Raw genomic sequence first — 17,649 nt, forward strand, 5'->3', positions numbered from 1 at the left:
ATAAGGTAAGAACAGAAATTGGGGGATGGGGGGGGGAGGGGGCAGGTGAGATGGTGACAGGATGGGGGGCAGGGTGAGATGGTGACAGGATGGGGGCAGGTTAAGATGGTGAGATGGTGAGAGGATGGGGGTCCAGGGTGAGATGGTGACAGGATGGGGGGCAGGGTAAGATGGTGAGATGGTGAGAGGATGGGGGGCCAGGGTGAGATGGTGAGAGGATGGGGGAGCAGGGTGAGATGGTGACAGGATGGATGGGCAGGGTGAGATGATGACAGGATGGGGGGGCAGGGTGAGATGGTGACAGGATAAGGGGGCCAGGATGAGATGGTGAGAGGATGGGGGGGCAGGGTGAGATGGTGACAGGATGGGTTGGGGCAGGGTGAGATGGTGAGAGGATTGGGGGGCAGGGTGAGACGGTGAAAGGATGGGGGGGCCAGGATGAGATGATGGGGGAGGCAGGGTGAGAGGATTGGGGGCAGGGTGAGAAGATGGGGGGGATAAGATGGTGAGGGGGCCAGCCTGGGGAGATGAGATCATGATGATGGGGATATTTTAAATGTATTGGGGAGGTAGGGTATATTTTAAATCTTTTGGGAAGGTTGGGGTATATTTTAAATGTATTGGGGAGGTGGGGTATATTTTAAATGTATTGGGGAGGTGGGGGTATATTTGATATGTATTGGGGAGGTGGGGATATTATTTTAAATGTATTTGTGGGAGGTGAGGGTATTTTTTAAATGTATTCGGGGGGCTTGGGGGTGTTTTTAAAATGTATTTGGGGGCATGGGGATATTTTTTATATGCATTTGGGGGGCGTGGGGGTATTTTTTATATGTGTTGGGGGGGCGTGGGTGTCCAGTATTTTTGGACAAGCCACCTGGCAACCCTACCCATGCATGCCCACCATTGCTTAAAATCTCCTTTCTAAGTCTAGCTAGGAGGGCTCGCTCTCCCCCGCCCTGAAGAGGAACCCCGGCTCCACTCGCTCTCCACCTGCCCGTCACCCCGGCTCACGTCACAACCGCTCGCAGCCTAGCAGTGCAGCATTTCCGGTGCCTGCTGCTGCTAGTGAGTGCGTGGAAGGCTGGGAGCGACAGTATAGGCAGGGCCCCGAGCACTGCTCTGCCCGGGGGCCCCTAATGTTGTTAAGATGGCCCTGCCCACCCAGTCACTGTCAACCACCCACCCAGTCACTGTCAACCACCCACTCACACTCACTTACCCACCCAGTCACTCACTCACCCACCCAGTCAATCACTCACCCACAAACCCAGTCACTCACACATGGCAGGCAGTCTTTTGTTGAAAATATAAAAATAAACAGATTGCATTGTAATGTTTTTTTCTGTATTACAATAAGAAAACAGTTAAGTAAAAGTTGGGCGCAAAATTTTTTTTTTTCGTGGTAGGTGCGCTTTGGGTTTGGGGGGGGGGTCTGCTCGTTTCATTTGTCCTGGGCCCCATGATTTCTGTTGGCGGCCCTGATGGTGTGACTGTGTGTGTGTGTGTTTTGTGTGTGTGTTTGTGTGTGTGTGTGTGTGTGTCTGTCAAGTGAAACATACAATATTAACAATTTTAAAATAGTAAATTCTCCTGTAATTTAAAGTAAATGAAAGTAAATTCAGCATACAAACAGAAATTACAACTCCTCTCCATTTCAGCCTTCCCCCTTTCTCTAGTCTCCGCCCCTCTGCCTTCCCCCTTGCTCTTGTCCCCGCCCCTCTGCCTTCCCCCATTGCTCTTGTCCCCGCCCCTCTGCCTTCCCCTTGCCCGACGTCACTCCCCTTGTAGCAAGAGACATCTCCTAAAAGCAAATTACAACTTTCGTAGGGGGGAATGGAGACGGGAGACGTCATCCGTAGCCGGCACTATAAGTGCAGCCTAAGCGTTTATCCATGTTGTCCTGCGGCCAGTGGGCCAGGATGCTGGATAGATTTAAGAATGATGTTATTTCTACAGATTCAAAGTATGATTTTATTTGTGACACAACCTTATTCCACAGAGAAAAATGGGAAGGACCTTCTGGCATCGATCGAGGTGGTTAACTATAAATATATAGGATACATTGTACATGTTTAATTTATAGAGGGGCATTATTATATGTATTTGCATGTTTGTTAATTTTCAGTTATATGTTATATGGCCTGATGTACCAGTGCTGATATGAATGTTTAGTCACTGTTCTTCTTGTGTGGTCTGTACATTTTTTTTGTAGCTATTGCTCATCATATAACTAGTGGTTCACTTAAATACCCACAACAAACATGAAAACGGTTTGATGGTAAAAATGTTTTAAAAGGCAAATTATATCATATTTAGCATTTTTATCTTGTAGTTTAAATAACCTGTTTTAACAATGTTTTCGGCAATTTTTGTAGCACAGCAGAAATATGACCAAAGAGAAGGGTAGGGACAATCACCCCACTGCCCCCCTTGTTCCCTCCAACTGCCACCATCTCCCACCTTGTACCCCACTGCCCCATCTCACTCCCCCTCTTCCCATGTATTACACCCTCTAACCCCCATCTCATGTGTCACTCCCTCCACATGTCACCCTCCCTCCTCCGTGTCAGGTAGTATACCGTGTGTCAGTGTATAGTGCTGTCAGGTTATGTCCTGTGTCAGTGTATAGTGCGGTCAGGTTATGTCCTGTGTCAGTGTGTAGTACCATCAGGTTATGTCCTGTGTCAGTGTGTAGTACCATCAGGTTATGTCCTGTGTCAGTGTGTAGTACCATCAGGTTATGTCCTGTGTCAGTGTGTAGTACCATCAGGTTATGTCCTGTGTCAGTGTATAGTGCGGTCAGGTTATGTCCTGTGTCAGTGTGTAGTACCATCAGGTTATGTCCTGTGTCAGTGTGTAGTACCATCAGGTTATGTCCTGTGTCAGTGTGTAGTACCATCAGGTTATGTCCTGTGTCAGTGTGTTGTGCCGTCAGGTTATGTCCTGTGTCAGTGTATAGTACCATCAGGTTATGTCCTGTGTCAGTGTGTAGTACCATCAGGTTATGTCCTGTGTCAGTGTGTAGTACCATCAGGTTATGTCCTGTGTCAGTGTGTAGTACCATCAGGTTATGTCGTGTGTCAGTGTATAGTGCGGTCAGGTTATGTCCTGTGTCAGTGTGTAGTACCATCAGGTTATGTCGTGTGTCAGTGTGTTGTGCCGTCAGGTTATGTCCTGTGTCAGTGTATAGTGCGGTCAGGTTATGTCCTGTGTCAGTGTATAGTGCCGTCAGGTTATGTCCTGTGTCAGTGTGTTGTGCCGTCAGGTTATGTCCTGTGTCAGTGTATAGTGCGGTCAGGTTATGTCCTATGTCAGTGTGTAGTACCATCAGGTTATGTCCTGTGTCAGTGTATAGTGCGGTCAGGTTATGTCCTGTATCAGTGTATAGTGCTGTCAGGTTATGTCCTGTATCAGTGTATAGTGCTGTCAGGTTATGTCCTGTGTCAGTGTATAGTGCGGTCAGGTTATGTCCTGTGTCAGTGTGTAGTACCATCAGGTTATGTCCTGTGTCAGTGTGTAGTACCATCAGGTTATGTCCTGTGTCAGTGTGTTGTGCCGTCAGGTTATGTCCTGTGTCAGTGTATAGTACCATCAGGTTATGTCCTGTGTCAGTGTGTAGTACCATCAGGTTATGTCCTGTGTCAGTGTGTAGTACCATCAGGTTATGTCCTGTGTCAGTGTGTAGTACCATCAGGTTATGTCGTGTGTCAGTGTATAGTGCGGTCAGGTTATGTCCTGTGTCAGTGTGTAGTACCATCAGGTTATGTCGTGTGTCAGTGTGTTGTGCCGTCAGGTTATGTCCTGTGTCAGTGTATAGTGCGGTCAGGTTATGTCCTGTGTCAGTGTATAGTGCCGTCAGGTTATGTCCTGTGTCAGTGTGTTGTGCCGTCAGGTTATGTCCTGTGTCAGTGTATAGTGCGGTCAGGTTATGTCCTATGTCAGTGTGTAGTACCATCAGGTTATGTCCTGTGTCAGTGTATAGTGCGGTCAGGTTATGTCGTGTGTGAGTGTGTTGTGCCGTCAGGTTATGTCGTGTGTCAGTGTATAGTGCCGTCAGGTTATGTCCTGTGTCAGTGTGTAGTACCATCAGGTTATGTCCTGTGTCAGTGTGTAGTACCATCAGGTTATGTCGTGTGTCAGTGTGTAGTACCATCAGGTTATGTCGTGTGTCAGTGTATAGTGCGGTCAGGTTATGTCCTGTGTCAGTGTATAGTGCGGTCAGGTTATGTCCTGTGTCAGTGTATAGTGCGGTCAGGTTATGTCCTGTGTCAGTGTGTAGTACCATCAGGTTATGTCGTGTGTCAGTGTATAGTGCTGTCAGGTTATGTGCTGTGTCAGTGTATAGTGCTGTCAGGTTATGTCCTGTGTCAGTGTATAGTGCGGTCAGGTTATGTCCTGTGTCAGTGTATAGTACCATCAGGTTATGTCGTGTGTCAGTGTGTTGTGCCGTCAGGTTATGTCCTGTGTCAGTGTGTAGTACCATCAGGTTATGTCCTGTGTCAGTGTGTAGTACCATCAGGTTATGTCCTGTGTCAGTGTGTAGTACCATCAGGTTATGTCCTGTGTCAGTGTGTTGTGCCGTCAGGTTATGTCCTGTGTCAGTGTGTAGTACCATCAGGTTATGTCCTGTGTCAGTGTGTAGTACCATCAGGTTATGTCGTGTGTCAGTGTGTAGTACCATCAGGTTATGTCCTGTGTCAGTGTGTTGTGCCGTCAGGTTATGTCCTGTGTCAGTGTGTAGTACCATCAGGTTATGTCCTGTCTCAGTGTGTAGTACCATCAGGTTATGTCGTGTGTCAGTGTATAGTGCGGTCAGGTTATGTCGTGTGTCAGTGTGTTGTGCCGTCAGGTTATGTCGTGTGTCAGTGTGTTGTGCCGTCAGGTTATGTCGTGTGTCAGTGTATAGTGCGGTCAGGTTATGTCGTGTGTCAGTGTGTTGTGCCGTCAGGTTATGTCGTGTGTCAGTGTGTTGTGCCGTCAGGTTATGTCGTGTGTCAGTGTGTTGTGCCGTCAGGTTATGTCCTGTGTCAGTGTGTGGTGCCGCTGGAAACATACTCTGCCAGTGTATAGTGCCAACAAATTATACTCCGAACTAGACACTGACAGAGTACAACCTGACAGCACTAAACACTGACACAGAGCACAACCTGACAGCACTAAACACTGACACAGAGCATAACCTGACAGCACTGTACTCTGACACAGTCTGGCTATGCTCCGTGTCAGTGTATGCAGGTATTCATTTGATTTTTTTCTTCTTATTGTGGCCCTTTGACAGTGAAAGGTAAATTCTGGCTCCAGCTCCCAGCCTGGTTGGCCATCCCTGATCTAGTGCATTAATAGCACCAGTTTAGCAAGCAATCATTAGCAATAAGATTTTGTTTTAAGAAATGTTATACTGTTTTTCACATGCAGGGCCGCCAACAGAAATCATGGGGCCCAGGACAAATGAAAGGAGCAGACCCCCCCCAGCAGACCCCCCCCCCCCCAACCCATAGCACACCCCCTCCCCCCAAACCCATACCGCACTACCACAAAAAAATTGTTTAGCGCTCAACTTTTACTCAACGATTTTCTTATTGTAATACGGAAAAAAACATTACAATGCAACCTGGTAATTTTTATATTTTCAACAAAAGTCAGGTGACTGCCTGCCTGGGTGGGTGAGTGGGTGGGTGAGTGAGTGACTGGGTGGGTGAGTGAGTGACTGGGTGAGTGAGTGAGTGGGTGACTGGGTGGGTGAGTGACTGGGTGGGTGAGTGACTGGGTGGGTGAGTGACTGGGTGAGTGAGTGACTGGGTGAGTGAGTGACTGGGTAAGTGAGTGACTGGGTGAGTGAGTGACTGGGTGAGTGAGTGACTGGGTGAGTGAGTGACTGGGTGAGTGAGTGACTGGGTGAGTGAGTGACTGGGTGGGTGGGTGACTGGGTGGGTGGGTGAGTGAGTGACTGGGTGAGTGAGTGACTGGGTGAGTGAGTGACTGGGTGAGTGAGTGACTGGGTGAGTGAGTGGCTGGGTGAGTGACTGGGTGGGTGAGTGAGTGACTGGGTGGGTGAGTGACTGGGTGGGTGGGTGAGTGACTGGGTGGGTGAGTGAGTGACTGGGTGGGTGAGGGAGTGACTGGGTGGGTGAGTGAGTGACTGGGTGGGTGAGGGAGTGACTGGGTGGGTAAGTGGGTGGGTGAGTGAGTGACTGGGTGGGTGAGTGACTGGGTGACTGGGTGGGTGAGTGACTGGGTGACTAGGTGGGTGAGTGACTGGGTGGGTGAGTGACTGGGTGGGTGAGTGACTGGGTGGGTGAGAGTTGAGTGGGTGGGTGAGTGACTGGGTGGGTGAGTGAGTGGCTGGGTGAGTGACTGGGTGAGTGACTGGGTGAGTGACTGAGTGACTGGGTGGGTAAGTGACTGGGTGGGTGAGTGAGTGAGTGACTGGGTGGGTCACGGATACCCTGCTTGCCGTGCGCATGCTCAAGGGAAAATCGCCACCATTTTTTTTTTTTTAAATCACTTTTTTTTTTTTAATTTAACGGGCATGGCCACGCAGGGGGCCCAGACGGCCAGGCCCCCCTGGCTCACGGGGCCCGGGATGCCAGTGCCCTCTGCCCCCCCTTGTTTGTGGCCCTGTTCACATGTATTGCCCCAATGAATATTTAAAGCAGCAAAACGTAAAATAAATCAGTTCTGTAGTGTCAGATAATACTGTCTGCATTTTTTTAAACTCCTGTCATTTTTAATGATTATTTTAATGTACTGATAAAAAAAGGTGAGGGGGGGGAGAGGGTGGGGGTGGATGTAGTATTGCTGCTTTAATACACCATTCCCTTACTATATGCGATTGCATGGCTTAAAGCCACAATACTACATCCCCTCCCCCCTTTTGTTCTTGTTTGTATATGTAAAGTACGTGACAATGTATCATTCTACTGTACATTGTAACGTAAGATGGCAATCGTTTGGTGCTCCTGTGGTAAATCTGTAATAATTCTGATTGTGTGCCTAATGAAATGGCCGCTTTCTAACTCTGTGCTACAGTCTGTGACATGCTGCAGCTGATACAGTACGTAACATTATATTTTTGGGCAACACATTATTGTTACAGCTTTCAGAGTAATAGACGGTCTGCTGTTTGGAACAACGCAACAGATCTGTTTGTGATACTTTTTTGCCAAAGTGAAGAGCTCAAAAAGTTGTACCAGGGCCTGTTTCTAAAGAGGAAGTGGCCATCTCTTACTAAATGGTTGCAGTAACAACCAAAGAATGATCAGTGCATTAAAAATGGCATTATGAGTTTAAAAAAATGCAGCAGTATTATCTAATACCACAGAACTGATTTATTTTATAAACAAAAAAACAAAACATAGGAATGTTCATGGTTTGCTCCTTTAATGTAACACTGTCTTTTGAAAGTGGGTGCATATTGTTGGCATATGTTCATTGTCTCAAAAAGAGATTTAAAAAAAATGAAGTTGGAGCATAATTTGCAGGCCACATGCACAATAATCCAGTTATTTCATATTCTGTGCAGATGAATTGTAATTACAGTAAATACAGCCATCAAAGTCCCCATATGACATGCACACATAATACTACAACGTCTGAGTCGCTATATAGCAATAAAATAAATGATTGCTTCAGTTTACTGCAGGCCTGCACAACATACGGCCCGCGGGCCGCCTGGCCTCTCTGTGCGGCCCGCCTGGCCTCTCTGTGCGGCCCGCCTGGCCTCTCTGTGCGGCCCGCGATGAGTTCAGCCGGGCGCCTGTTTAATAAATAAATACATTTAAAAAAAAAAAGTTTGAATTTTTTTTTTAAATGGTGGCGATTCCCCGCGGACCCGGCGCACATGCACAGGGCCTGCTCCACCCCCTCCCTGCTCACCCGCCCCCCCCCCCCCGCTTACAACGTGGGATGGAGGGGGAAGTAACAGCCAGCTGAGCTCTTCTGCGGCCGCTCCCCCCCCTGCTCCCAACGTGGATATGTGCAGGGGGGTTAGGTGAGGTGCATTGAGGTGAGGTGAAGGGGGGGTGAGATGCAGGGGAGGTGAGGTGCAGGAGGGGTGATTGGAGGTGTAGGGGGTGATTGGAGGTGCAGGGGGGGTCATTGGAGGTGCGGGGGGATCATTGGAGGTGCAGGGGGGTCATTGGAGGTGCAGGGGGGGTGATTGGAGGTGCAGGGGGATGATTGGAGGTGCAGGGGAGGGTGATTGGAGGTGTAGGGGGGGTCATTGGAGGTGCGGGGGGGTGTCATTGGAGTTGCAGGGGGGGAGAGTGATGTGAGGTGCAGGGGGGGAGAGTGATGTGAGGTGCACGGGGGGAGAAGGATGTGAGGTGCACGGGGGGAGAAGGATGTGAGGTGCAGGGGGGTATTGTGTGTTTGATGTGGAGAGGGAGTATTATGTGTGTGGGTGAGGGGGAGAGATGGGGTATGAGACATAGATGGGGAGTACCGCAAAGGTTGATAGTGAGGGGTTCTGGGGGAGATATGAGGATGATGTGAGGGTGCTGGGGGAGATATGAGGATGATGATGAGAGGTGCTGGAGGAGAGATGATGATGATGATTTTACCCGTGCGGCCCACATTTTTTTTCCTTGGAGCAGTTCGGCCCTTCTCGCTTTACGAGTTGTGCAGGCCTGGTTTACTGAATTAATCATTAGCTTATCTTCAGTTAATATTCATAATATATTACAGGTAGTCCTCGCTATCCAACGTTTCACTTTACAACAAATTGCATTGTCACGGTAACTTATGACAAGATATAATTTACACCAAATATACCTGGGTTGAACTGAACACGACTAGATATGATAAAATATAATTTATTCCTTGAAAAAGGTGAACACACAAGATATACAAATAACAGATAAAATATAGACACTTACTTAAAGGTTTGGACAAGAAAGCCATCAGGATACAGGATGGGCCATTTCTTCCATAATTCAGGTTCAGATGTAGACATCATGAAAATACATGAAGACAATAGCCATAGGCTGAGCCTTGTTTATATACAATTATTTCCCATTGAACACAACCTAAACCCAGCCCCTCTCATAAATCAGTGGTGAGGTTGACAGTCTTCCCCAGAGTAAAACTCCTCCCAACCAAGGACGTTTAAAAACTGCTTTTCCTATCTAATTAACTTCATAACTTCAGTTAAGTAGTACTTACTGGCACGCGAGACATATTAATACATTCCGGCACGCATGACGCTCCCAATAAGACTAAATATTACCGTGTAATACTAAAATTAAGAGAGATATTAATATCTGTCTCTTAGTACCTGCTAGACATCATGTGTCTGTAATCCTTACGTGCGAATCGGTCCCACGAATACACACATGTAGCTTTTAGCACGTTCAGCAGAGGACATCTCATAATATTCTTATATTTAATAAGGTCACTCATTCTGATATCTCCTTCTGTAACCGCACCCCTGGCCCCCATAACCCCTTGTCAAGAAATCCTTTGAAGCTGGGCCTCGTGTGTAGAGAACATTTGTCACAGGTGCTATATTTCACACCCAATGCTCCAGACCTGGGTCCTAGCTGTCTCTACCAGCAATATACCCTTGGCCTGCCAATTAGGTATTAACATACAACAAACCCCCTCTGTACTTTTCACACCCAACTTCAATCAAGCCTTTTGAAGCCCAGATATTTCTGAAAAGACACCACACATATTTGTATTTTCCTAAACTATAGCTCATTAACCCCTTAAGCCTCCCGCATCAATCCCAGTGTATGTTTTGGTGCAAACACTGGAACAGAAACAATACATTTTTACAGGGGAATATACATTAGGATGCTGAAGCAAGGTAAAAACACATTACTGGACCACAGTCCAGTTAACCCCTTGCTTCCCAGGTGAGAGTAGGGGGTGGCCAAATGGGGTGAAACCCCTTTAATCCCAAGCCAAACCCCTTCTCCCATGACAGGCATATCCAAAGCTTTACAATGCAACCCTATGGGCCATTTTTCGACGCCTGAATGCGTTATCCAACGCTCACCGCCACTGATTAACATGGGACTCACTTTACAACGGTTTCACTATCCAACGCTACTTCCAGAACGGGTTACGTTGGATAACCAAGGACTGCATGTAGTTTCCTAATTGCCTTTGCTAGTTGCATTGTTGAAAATTGCCATCACTTCCTCCTCTTCCTCTCATGCTCTTGGGCTTTCTAAGGCTAAATCCCCACTGGTGCTGAGCACGCTCATGCTTGGAGAGCGCTCCAAGCATGAGTGCCGGGTGTCCTGCTTGTACGCGCGTGCGCGGGGGAGGGTTGAGAAATGTTTACCTAAGCGCCGATCGTGGGTGAGCGTGTGTGCACGAGCACGTTGCGCACCGCGTGAGCGGGGACTTACATATATCTATATATGTAAGTAACCGCCGCAAGTGCCGCCCGCTCAGCCCGCTCAGCGCTAGCATATACAGTACAGTATAGCAGTGTGTATTTTACAGATTTTTTTTTATTGCTAAATGTAATGGGATATTAAAAACATCTTTAATTCTTTTCAGAACTGTATCTTGACCACATCTACTGTAATGTTAAGAAATTATGACATGATTACTTGAAATGAAGCTTTGTGAAATCATCCCTTTGAGCTTAAAAGTAAGTGAAAACGGGGAGGGGGAGGGGGAAAAGCTACAAGAAAAACATGTGGGGATGAAGAAAAAAGTTAAAATTAACATACTAAAAACATTTATAACAAACATTAAATGATATACAAAACATTTAAATCTTACATAGCGAATCTAAAACCTGAAATGGAGGTTACATGTATAGGTTGGGGAAAGAAGTTGTTCCACAATGTTTAACATGTTGACATATTGGACTACCATTGATATTAATAATTGGCATTTAAGCCAATACATTTTTAGTCTGTGAATAAACATATATCATTAAAGAGTACACAGTATATAAACATGTTAGTTTAAGATAATTTTATGATAACTTTTTGTGTCAATTTTTTATATTAATTTTTTATGTCTGAATGTGCGAACAATAAACCTGGTTTCTAACGCAAATCTGAAAAGCGTTAAGTGAGAAGACAGTGGATACTAAATATTCATATTGTCAGTTGTCTTCAACAGTAATTGTTAATAACATTTAATTAGCCAAAAGCCAGTTAGATTTTGTAAATTTTGCCGGACCAAAATAATGGGCAAATCAAACAACAGGTGGGGCTCATTCATTAATTCAGATCAAATTAAAAAATGTTTGAGCTCCCAATCTTGATTCATGCCCCTGGGTGCCAATGTCCCAAGGGCATAGATCCAGAACATCTCTCTGCGATTTAGTAATGCCTCCCTATGTCCTCCTCTAGGATGTATAGAGATGTTTTCAATGGCACTATACGTAAGTGTTTTAATGGATCCTAAAGGACATGATTTAAAATGACGCGCAACCGGAAAGCGTTCATCGCTGTTCTTAATACTACGGATATGCTCTGTGATTCTGACCTTGAGTGCCCTAATGGTCCTACCAATATAGCCACTACCACATGCACATTTCAGTATGTAAATTACAAAGTTGGTATTGCATGTCATAAATGACTCTAATCGGTAAACATGCCCAGTATGAATATCTCTTACTGATTTTAATGGCTCAGCATATCTGCAGAGATTGCATAGGCCACATTTAAAGAATCCCTTAGGTAAAAGTTTGGTATTTTTGACTTTTGATTCAAACAGACTAGGAGATACATAGTTGCCGATGGTTTTGGCTTTCTTGAACACCATTCTAGGTTTTTGTATGGTATAGGGATCCAAATCTGCATCTAATTTGAGGATTCCCCAATGTTTTTGCAAAATGTATCTGATCTGTTCTGCTTGTTTAGAGAAAGTGGTTATGAAGAGAGGGCACTGGTTGTTAAGATCATCATGTAGTGTCTTTCTGGGGTTTCTCTTCTTTAAGAGATACTCCCGATCTGTTTCTAGGGCATGATTAAATGCACTCTCCAGAACTCTCTCCTCATAACCACGATCTCTGAATCTATTCTTCAGATCCTCAGCCTGTACCAAAAAGGATTCTTTTGTGGAGCACAATCGTCTTAATCTCAGAAATTGCCCTTTTGGTATGCCCTTTATGAGGGGTCTTGGGTGTGCACTATTCGATCTGAGCAGGGAATTTTTGGATTTTATCTTCCTATAAATGTTGGTCTGTATTTTCTGACCAACATCAATGTACAAATGTAGGTCTAAGTAGTCAATCTGTGAGTCACTATATGAGTGTGTAAATTTTAGATTGTACGTATTCGCCTCAAGATATTCAAAGAAAGCGTGTAGGGTGTCATTGTCCCCATTCCAGATAAATAATAAATCATCAATAAAACGACGGTAAAAAATAATATTATCTCTGAACGGGTTAGTGTCACCAAAAATATAAGTGGACTCCCAAAATCCCATATAAAGGTTTGCATATGACGGTGTGAATGACGTGCCCATTGCTGTGCCTTGTGACTGTAAATAAAATTGTGAATCAAACATAAAATAATTGTGTTGTAAAAGGAACATAACTGAATCCAACAAAAAAGTGTTTTGTGCCAAATTTAAATTAGAATGATTGAGAAAGTGACTGATTGCTCTCGTGCCCAAAGTGTGATCAATAATAGTGTATAAAGAGGTTACATCGAGCGTAACCCAAGTGTAACCATTAAGCCATTGAATTCCTTGAATATCTTGAAGCAAATCCGCAGAGTCCCTCAAATAAGCGGGTAATGTTTTTACTAAAGTTTGTAGAAAATAATCAACGTACCTAGATAGACCATCTCCCAAAGATCCAATGTTTTCTGAAATAGGTTGACCCTATTTCTGCCTGCCCACCCTCTTTTGTTAAAGCCCTCTGTTAAAACATGTGATCCATAAATGGGAATAGTTTTAAATATTTAGCCTATATCTGCGTCGTCCCAAAGGTGGACATCTGAAAGGGTTCCCAAAGAGGTGCTCACCTCTGCACAGAACCAGTGTGCTAAGGGTTAATATCTGTGATTGCTTGCTGCTGTGTGTTTCATCAGCCCCACCCCCTGCAGTGTTTATGACTGTGAACAAAGGAAATTCAAAGCTGAATTAATTCAGAACCTCTTCAGCCTATATCTGCATTACCCCAAAGGTGGACAGCCAAAGTGTCAGCCCTTTGCTGCTCTTACTGCTGCTCAGTTACTGGGTTGGGTAAAGTCTCCTAACACACACATTGCAGGCCAATTCTACCCCCTCTAACGATTTGAACTTTGTCGGTAAATGTTACATAAACCCATAATCATATATTATCTCTGTCTGTGAAATGTCTGTCAATTGAATGTATTACCACTGTTAATTTAATGTAACCATGTATGATCATAACTCGGTGCCCAGGACATACTTGAAAACAAGAGGTAACTCTCAATGTATTACAGTACTTCCTTGTAAAACATTTTATAAATAGAATACAAATATAGCCCATTTTGAAAATTATAGCAATAGCACTGAATGCTTGTCTTAAAATATATTGTGTTTTGTTCAAAGAAAAAGTAACCACAATTACTTTCAGTTGCTTGGGTTAGATATTGATTTGATATCCCTATTAACAAGTGACTCTCCCCCTCTCTCCCAGGGATTGTGGGAATGATGTGAGAGAGAGGCTGCTGAGTTGGAGTGTTTTAGTGAGTGAATGTTTCAGCTCTGTCTTTTTCAAACTTTTTCTCTTGTTTTGGTTTATCTTTGTTTGGGTTTGTTTTTTATAACGGACTTTTTGTTAGCTTGTGGCCTTGGGCCACTATTGGAACCCCCTCATTAGTTTTGGGAGTTTAACCCGAAGGCATGAGTTAAAAAATGTAGGTTTTGAGCATATTAAATCTGCCTCCCCAATGATTAAAGGCTGCATCCATAGAGGGGCAGACCGCGCGGACGCGACCACACGCTGTGCGATCAGACTGCCTAAAGGCAGTGATCGCGTCTATACAGCGTGCGTGCGGAAGCGGAAGGGGCGCGCGATGCATGTGAAATCAGTCAAAACTGATTTCCCGCGCGATAGGGCGGTCACGTGAGTGGTTCGCCCATTGAGGGCAAACCAGCTCCTTGACGTCAGTGGCCCGCCCATAGACACGCCCCAGGACGGCGCACGTACTAAGGCCAGGGAAAGCACCCGCTTTCCCTCAGCCTCTGCACGGCTGCATTGTCTATGGATGCAGCTTAAAGCAGTAGTAGTTTTCCTGAGCAGTACTGCACTTGTACATTCGGTAGTTGAACAAGGGTTACAGATTAATAGCTGTGTGTTTAATGTTCTGCTTTTAATCAGTCCATCAGTTAAAGTTACTCTGTCTAATGTTCCCCCATTTGTAAGTAGTGAGAGGTTAATGCAGGATTTGTCTTGCTATGGTAGAATTATTTATTCTATTAAAATGATTCCTCTGGGGTGGAAAAAAAGCAGAAATTAAACATGTTATGTCTCTTAGGATAGATCAGTTTCAGGAAAATTGGAGCACCAGTTTGAAAAAAAATCTCCTACAGTGCATATGTCTTTTAGGAGGCAGGTGTTTATGATTTTGAATCAATTTGTGAAAAGCTTAGACCTGGTTTTGAAGCATAACATTGAGGGCCATGATTATGTGATGTATGCGAGCACGCATGAAATGCTTTGTGTGTGGGGAAATTGGTCACTTGAAACACGCTTGCCCTATTATGAATACTAGAAAAGGTCAGAGTGAGAATGTTACAGGTCACAAAAAATACTAAGATGCAGGTGAGGAGAAAGCAGTGGTTCCTGCTTCAGGCAGAGTGAGGAGGATATTGTGGAAGATGTACAGATTTGCTGTTATTGGGCTCAGTGATGTGGACACTGTGGAAGGTGAGACTGTTGCACACTGCTGTTACAGGGCAGCATGGAGAAGACATTGTAAAAATGAGTGTGAAATAGCACGGCCTGGTGTAACAGGGCAGCATGCAGGTGACTGTAGGCACATGGAGTGTGAAAGGGCTAACAAGAAGAGCATTTTGGTGCAGGAGAAAGAATTCTTGGTCACTAAAAGCACTGTTCTGAAGATGTTGAGGCCACTTATAGGCCAAGTGGGGAAACATGGCTAAAACAGTGGATGTTTTGACTGATAATTTGCCTGAAAATGCTTTGAGAATGGAGGAAACCTCACTGCCAACTACTTGTTTGGCTCTGTGGAGGAAAGATCTGAGTTGGAAGCTACGCCTTCTCTGTTTCCACAGCCCAGCTCTCCAGTAATCTGTCTGCAGGATCCAATGAACCACATGCTTAAAACATAGTTTTTTGTGGGAGCAGAAAGTGACTTATCTGAGTCTTCTGACTATGAAGAGTATGAGTATGCTACCGATAAATCACAGTTTTCTGACCTCCCTTTAGTCAGACTTTTAAGGGCTCTCCGTATAGTCTGACTGATGTTATGGATTTCCAAACACAAGTGTAGGGATGGTTGTTTTATTTGCCCCAGGTGTGCTAACGTGCAATGTTTCTATCCATAAGATTATAAAGGGATGTTTATACCCTAATATTTATGCACTAGTTATTTGGAGAGGTTGAGTTGTTGTTTTTTTCTCCTTCAGATTTTGAGTGATCTATTATCTACTTGTAAACAGGATGAGGTCATTGTTTTGACTGGAGATTTTAGCTGCACAGAGAATCCTCTGATAGACGGGAAGCAAGGGAAGCCGCACCCTCAGTTCTGCAGAGAGTTTATGAAAATGGCTAAATGACACAGCACTTTTAAATAAACACACACACAAATCAAATCCAAAATATAAATAGGATACCTCACAAAATAATAATATCCAAGAGTGGCAATAATTATGAACAAACGGTGCATATAAATGTAATTATTTTCACTGCTATTCTATGCTATAAACATGTACTGTAATTCGCATCCACAGCTAATAGGCTTCCATCTTGAATAATTTGTTCTGCTTTTCCTAACCATTATAATTGGTAGCTGAACTACATTGCTAAAAAAAGGACAAATAATTTGGTTAATTTACTTGTTTTTCTATTTCAGATCTCAGCCGTACCCCTGCATGTAGATGTTAATGAAGAAATATGAATGTACAGATATTACCTGCATTTTTCAAAAACAACAAGGGTTAAAACAGTACTTGCCCTTATGCCTTTTACTTGAAGATAAATTATAATATCAATTATATTTCAAGCAAAAAAAGGATCCTACATGTTCCTGTAGGAATCTAAACGAGTGTATGTCTTCATCGGGGTCCCACACAAGATTCATTCACCCTGATGTCGGGTTGTACAGTGGTTAAAATGCAGACATGAATTCTGGGCAATGACATGCAAATAAGCGGGTCTCTTTTTTTCATAACCATTTTAAACACTGATGTTTCCCTGGAGCTGTTGCAGGTTGTATTATACAGTTTACATAGCAGAGCCGGGTATGAGGCTGCGCTTATAGTGACAGCGACGCCGCGGCAAAACAAATGCATTGCCGCCATCGCGTGTGCTTATAGTAAGTGCAACGCAATGGATTGGTCGCGATCGCTGGAAGTCATCTCTATTTGATTTTCCAGCGACCGTCACGTCGCCGGCACTTTAAGCGTAGCCTAAAAGTACAGAATTAGAGAACCCACTTAAAGACAGATACCTGATCAATTTCATTTTAGGATTCTACATTGTAGACAGAGAAGCCCAATGCTACATCCAACATGACAGAAATACACTGTAAAATACTTATATATTCTCTTGAAAAAGGGTCATTTAGTTTAACCCTTTGGCCAAAGCGTTGTAAGCTTGCGAGCCACGACAAGGCAGGCACCCGTTCGCAAGTCCTAACACTACCAGATAAAATACTATATACCATTGTAGAGCAGATGGAGGTGGCAAATCAGAAACAATAAAATTATGGTGGGTTTAAAAAGTGAAAATAATTCAGCTGGGCAAGGCACTAGAAGCTGATGTGTGGATCGGCATGACTTCTACAGGTTAGCGCATAGAAGACCTGTGGAAGACTCATATCCTCGTTGGTTCCTGCATAATACATTGGTTATATTCTAAATAAAGACATTAACAGCATAACATGATGGATAGAAGAGTCAAGCAAAATATTTAAACTATGGACTATAAACATGTAGTGACTAGAACACTTTATGGCCCTTTATATTTCTGAAATTATGTAATAATCCCAAAGTAGACGGTATTAATGGTGATTAATTTACTTAAGTAACACGAGTGGAAAAAAAATACATATCTCCATTTAATTTAGCCTTTTGTTTAATGGTACACTCGATGAGAGATTTTATGTTGCTTGGGACTGCCTAGGGTGCAAAGGTCCCAGGGGCGCATTAATAATAATAATAATAATAATTTTTCCTCTTATTTTTTTATTTATCTTTTTTTTTTTTTTTCTTTTTTTTGTCCTGTATTTTGGCACCCTATTATTATTTTTTTTGCATTGCGCTGGTGTGCGGTTGCACCCCCTGCAGCCTTGATAGCTACGTCACTGTTTATTTTATTTTTGGGGCGTAAATTTTAAATTTCACCTAGGGTGCATGAAACCATTGCGCCGGCCCTGCTTGGGAGGAAGGCAAATAGAAAAACCAAGAGAGCAATATCTGTTGAAAATGTTTTACAATGGAGAACCTATATTTATTAATCTCAGTTTCCAATTAATGGTAATCAGATCTCTTCCTGGATAAATAATTTGCCTA

The sequence above is a fragment of the Ascaphus truei genome, chromosome 1, assembly GCF_040206685.1.
Source record: "Ascaphus truei isolate aAscTru1 chromosome 1, aAscTru1.hap1, whole genome shotgun sequence".
Lineage (NCBI taxonomy): Eukaryota > Metazoa > Chordata > Amphibia > Anura > Ascaphidae > Ascaphus > Ascaphus truei.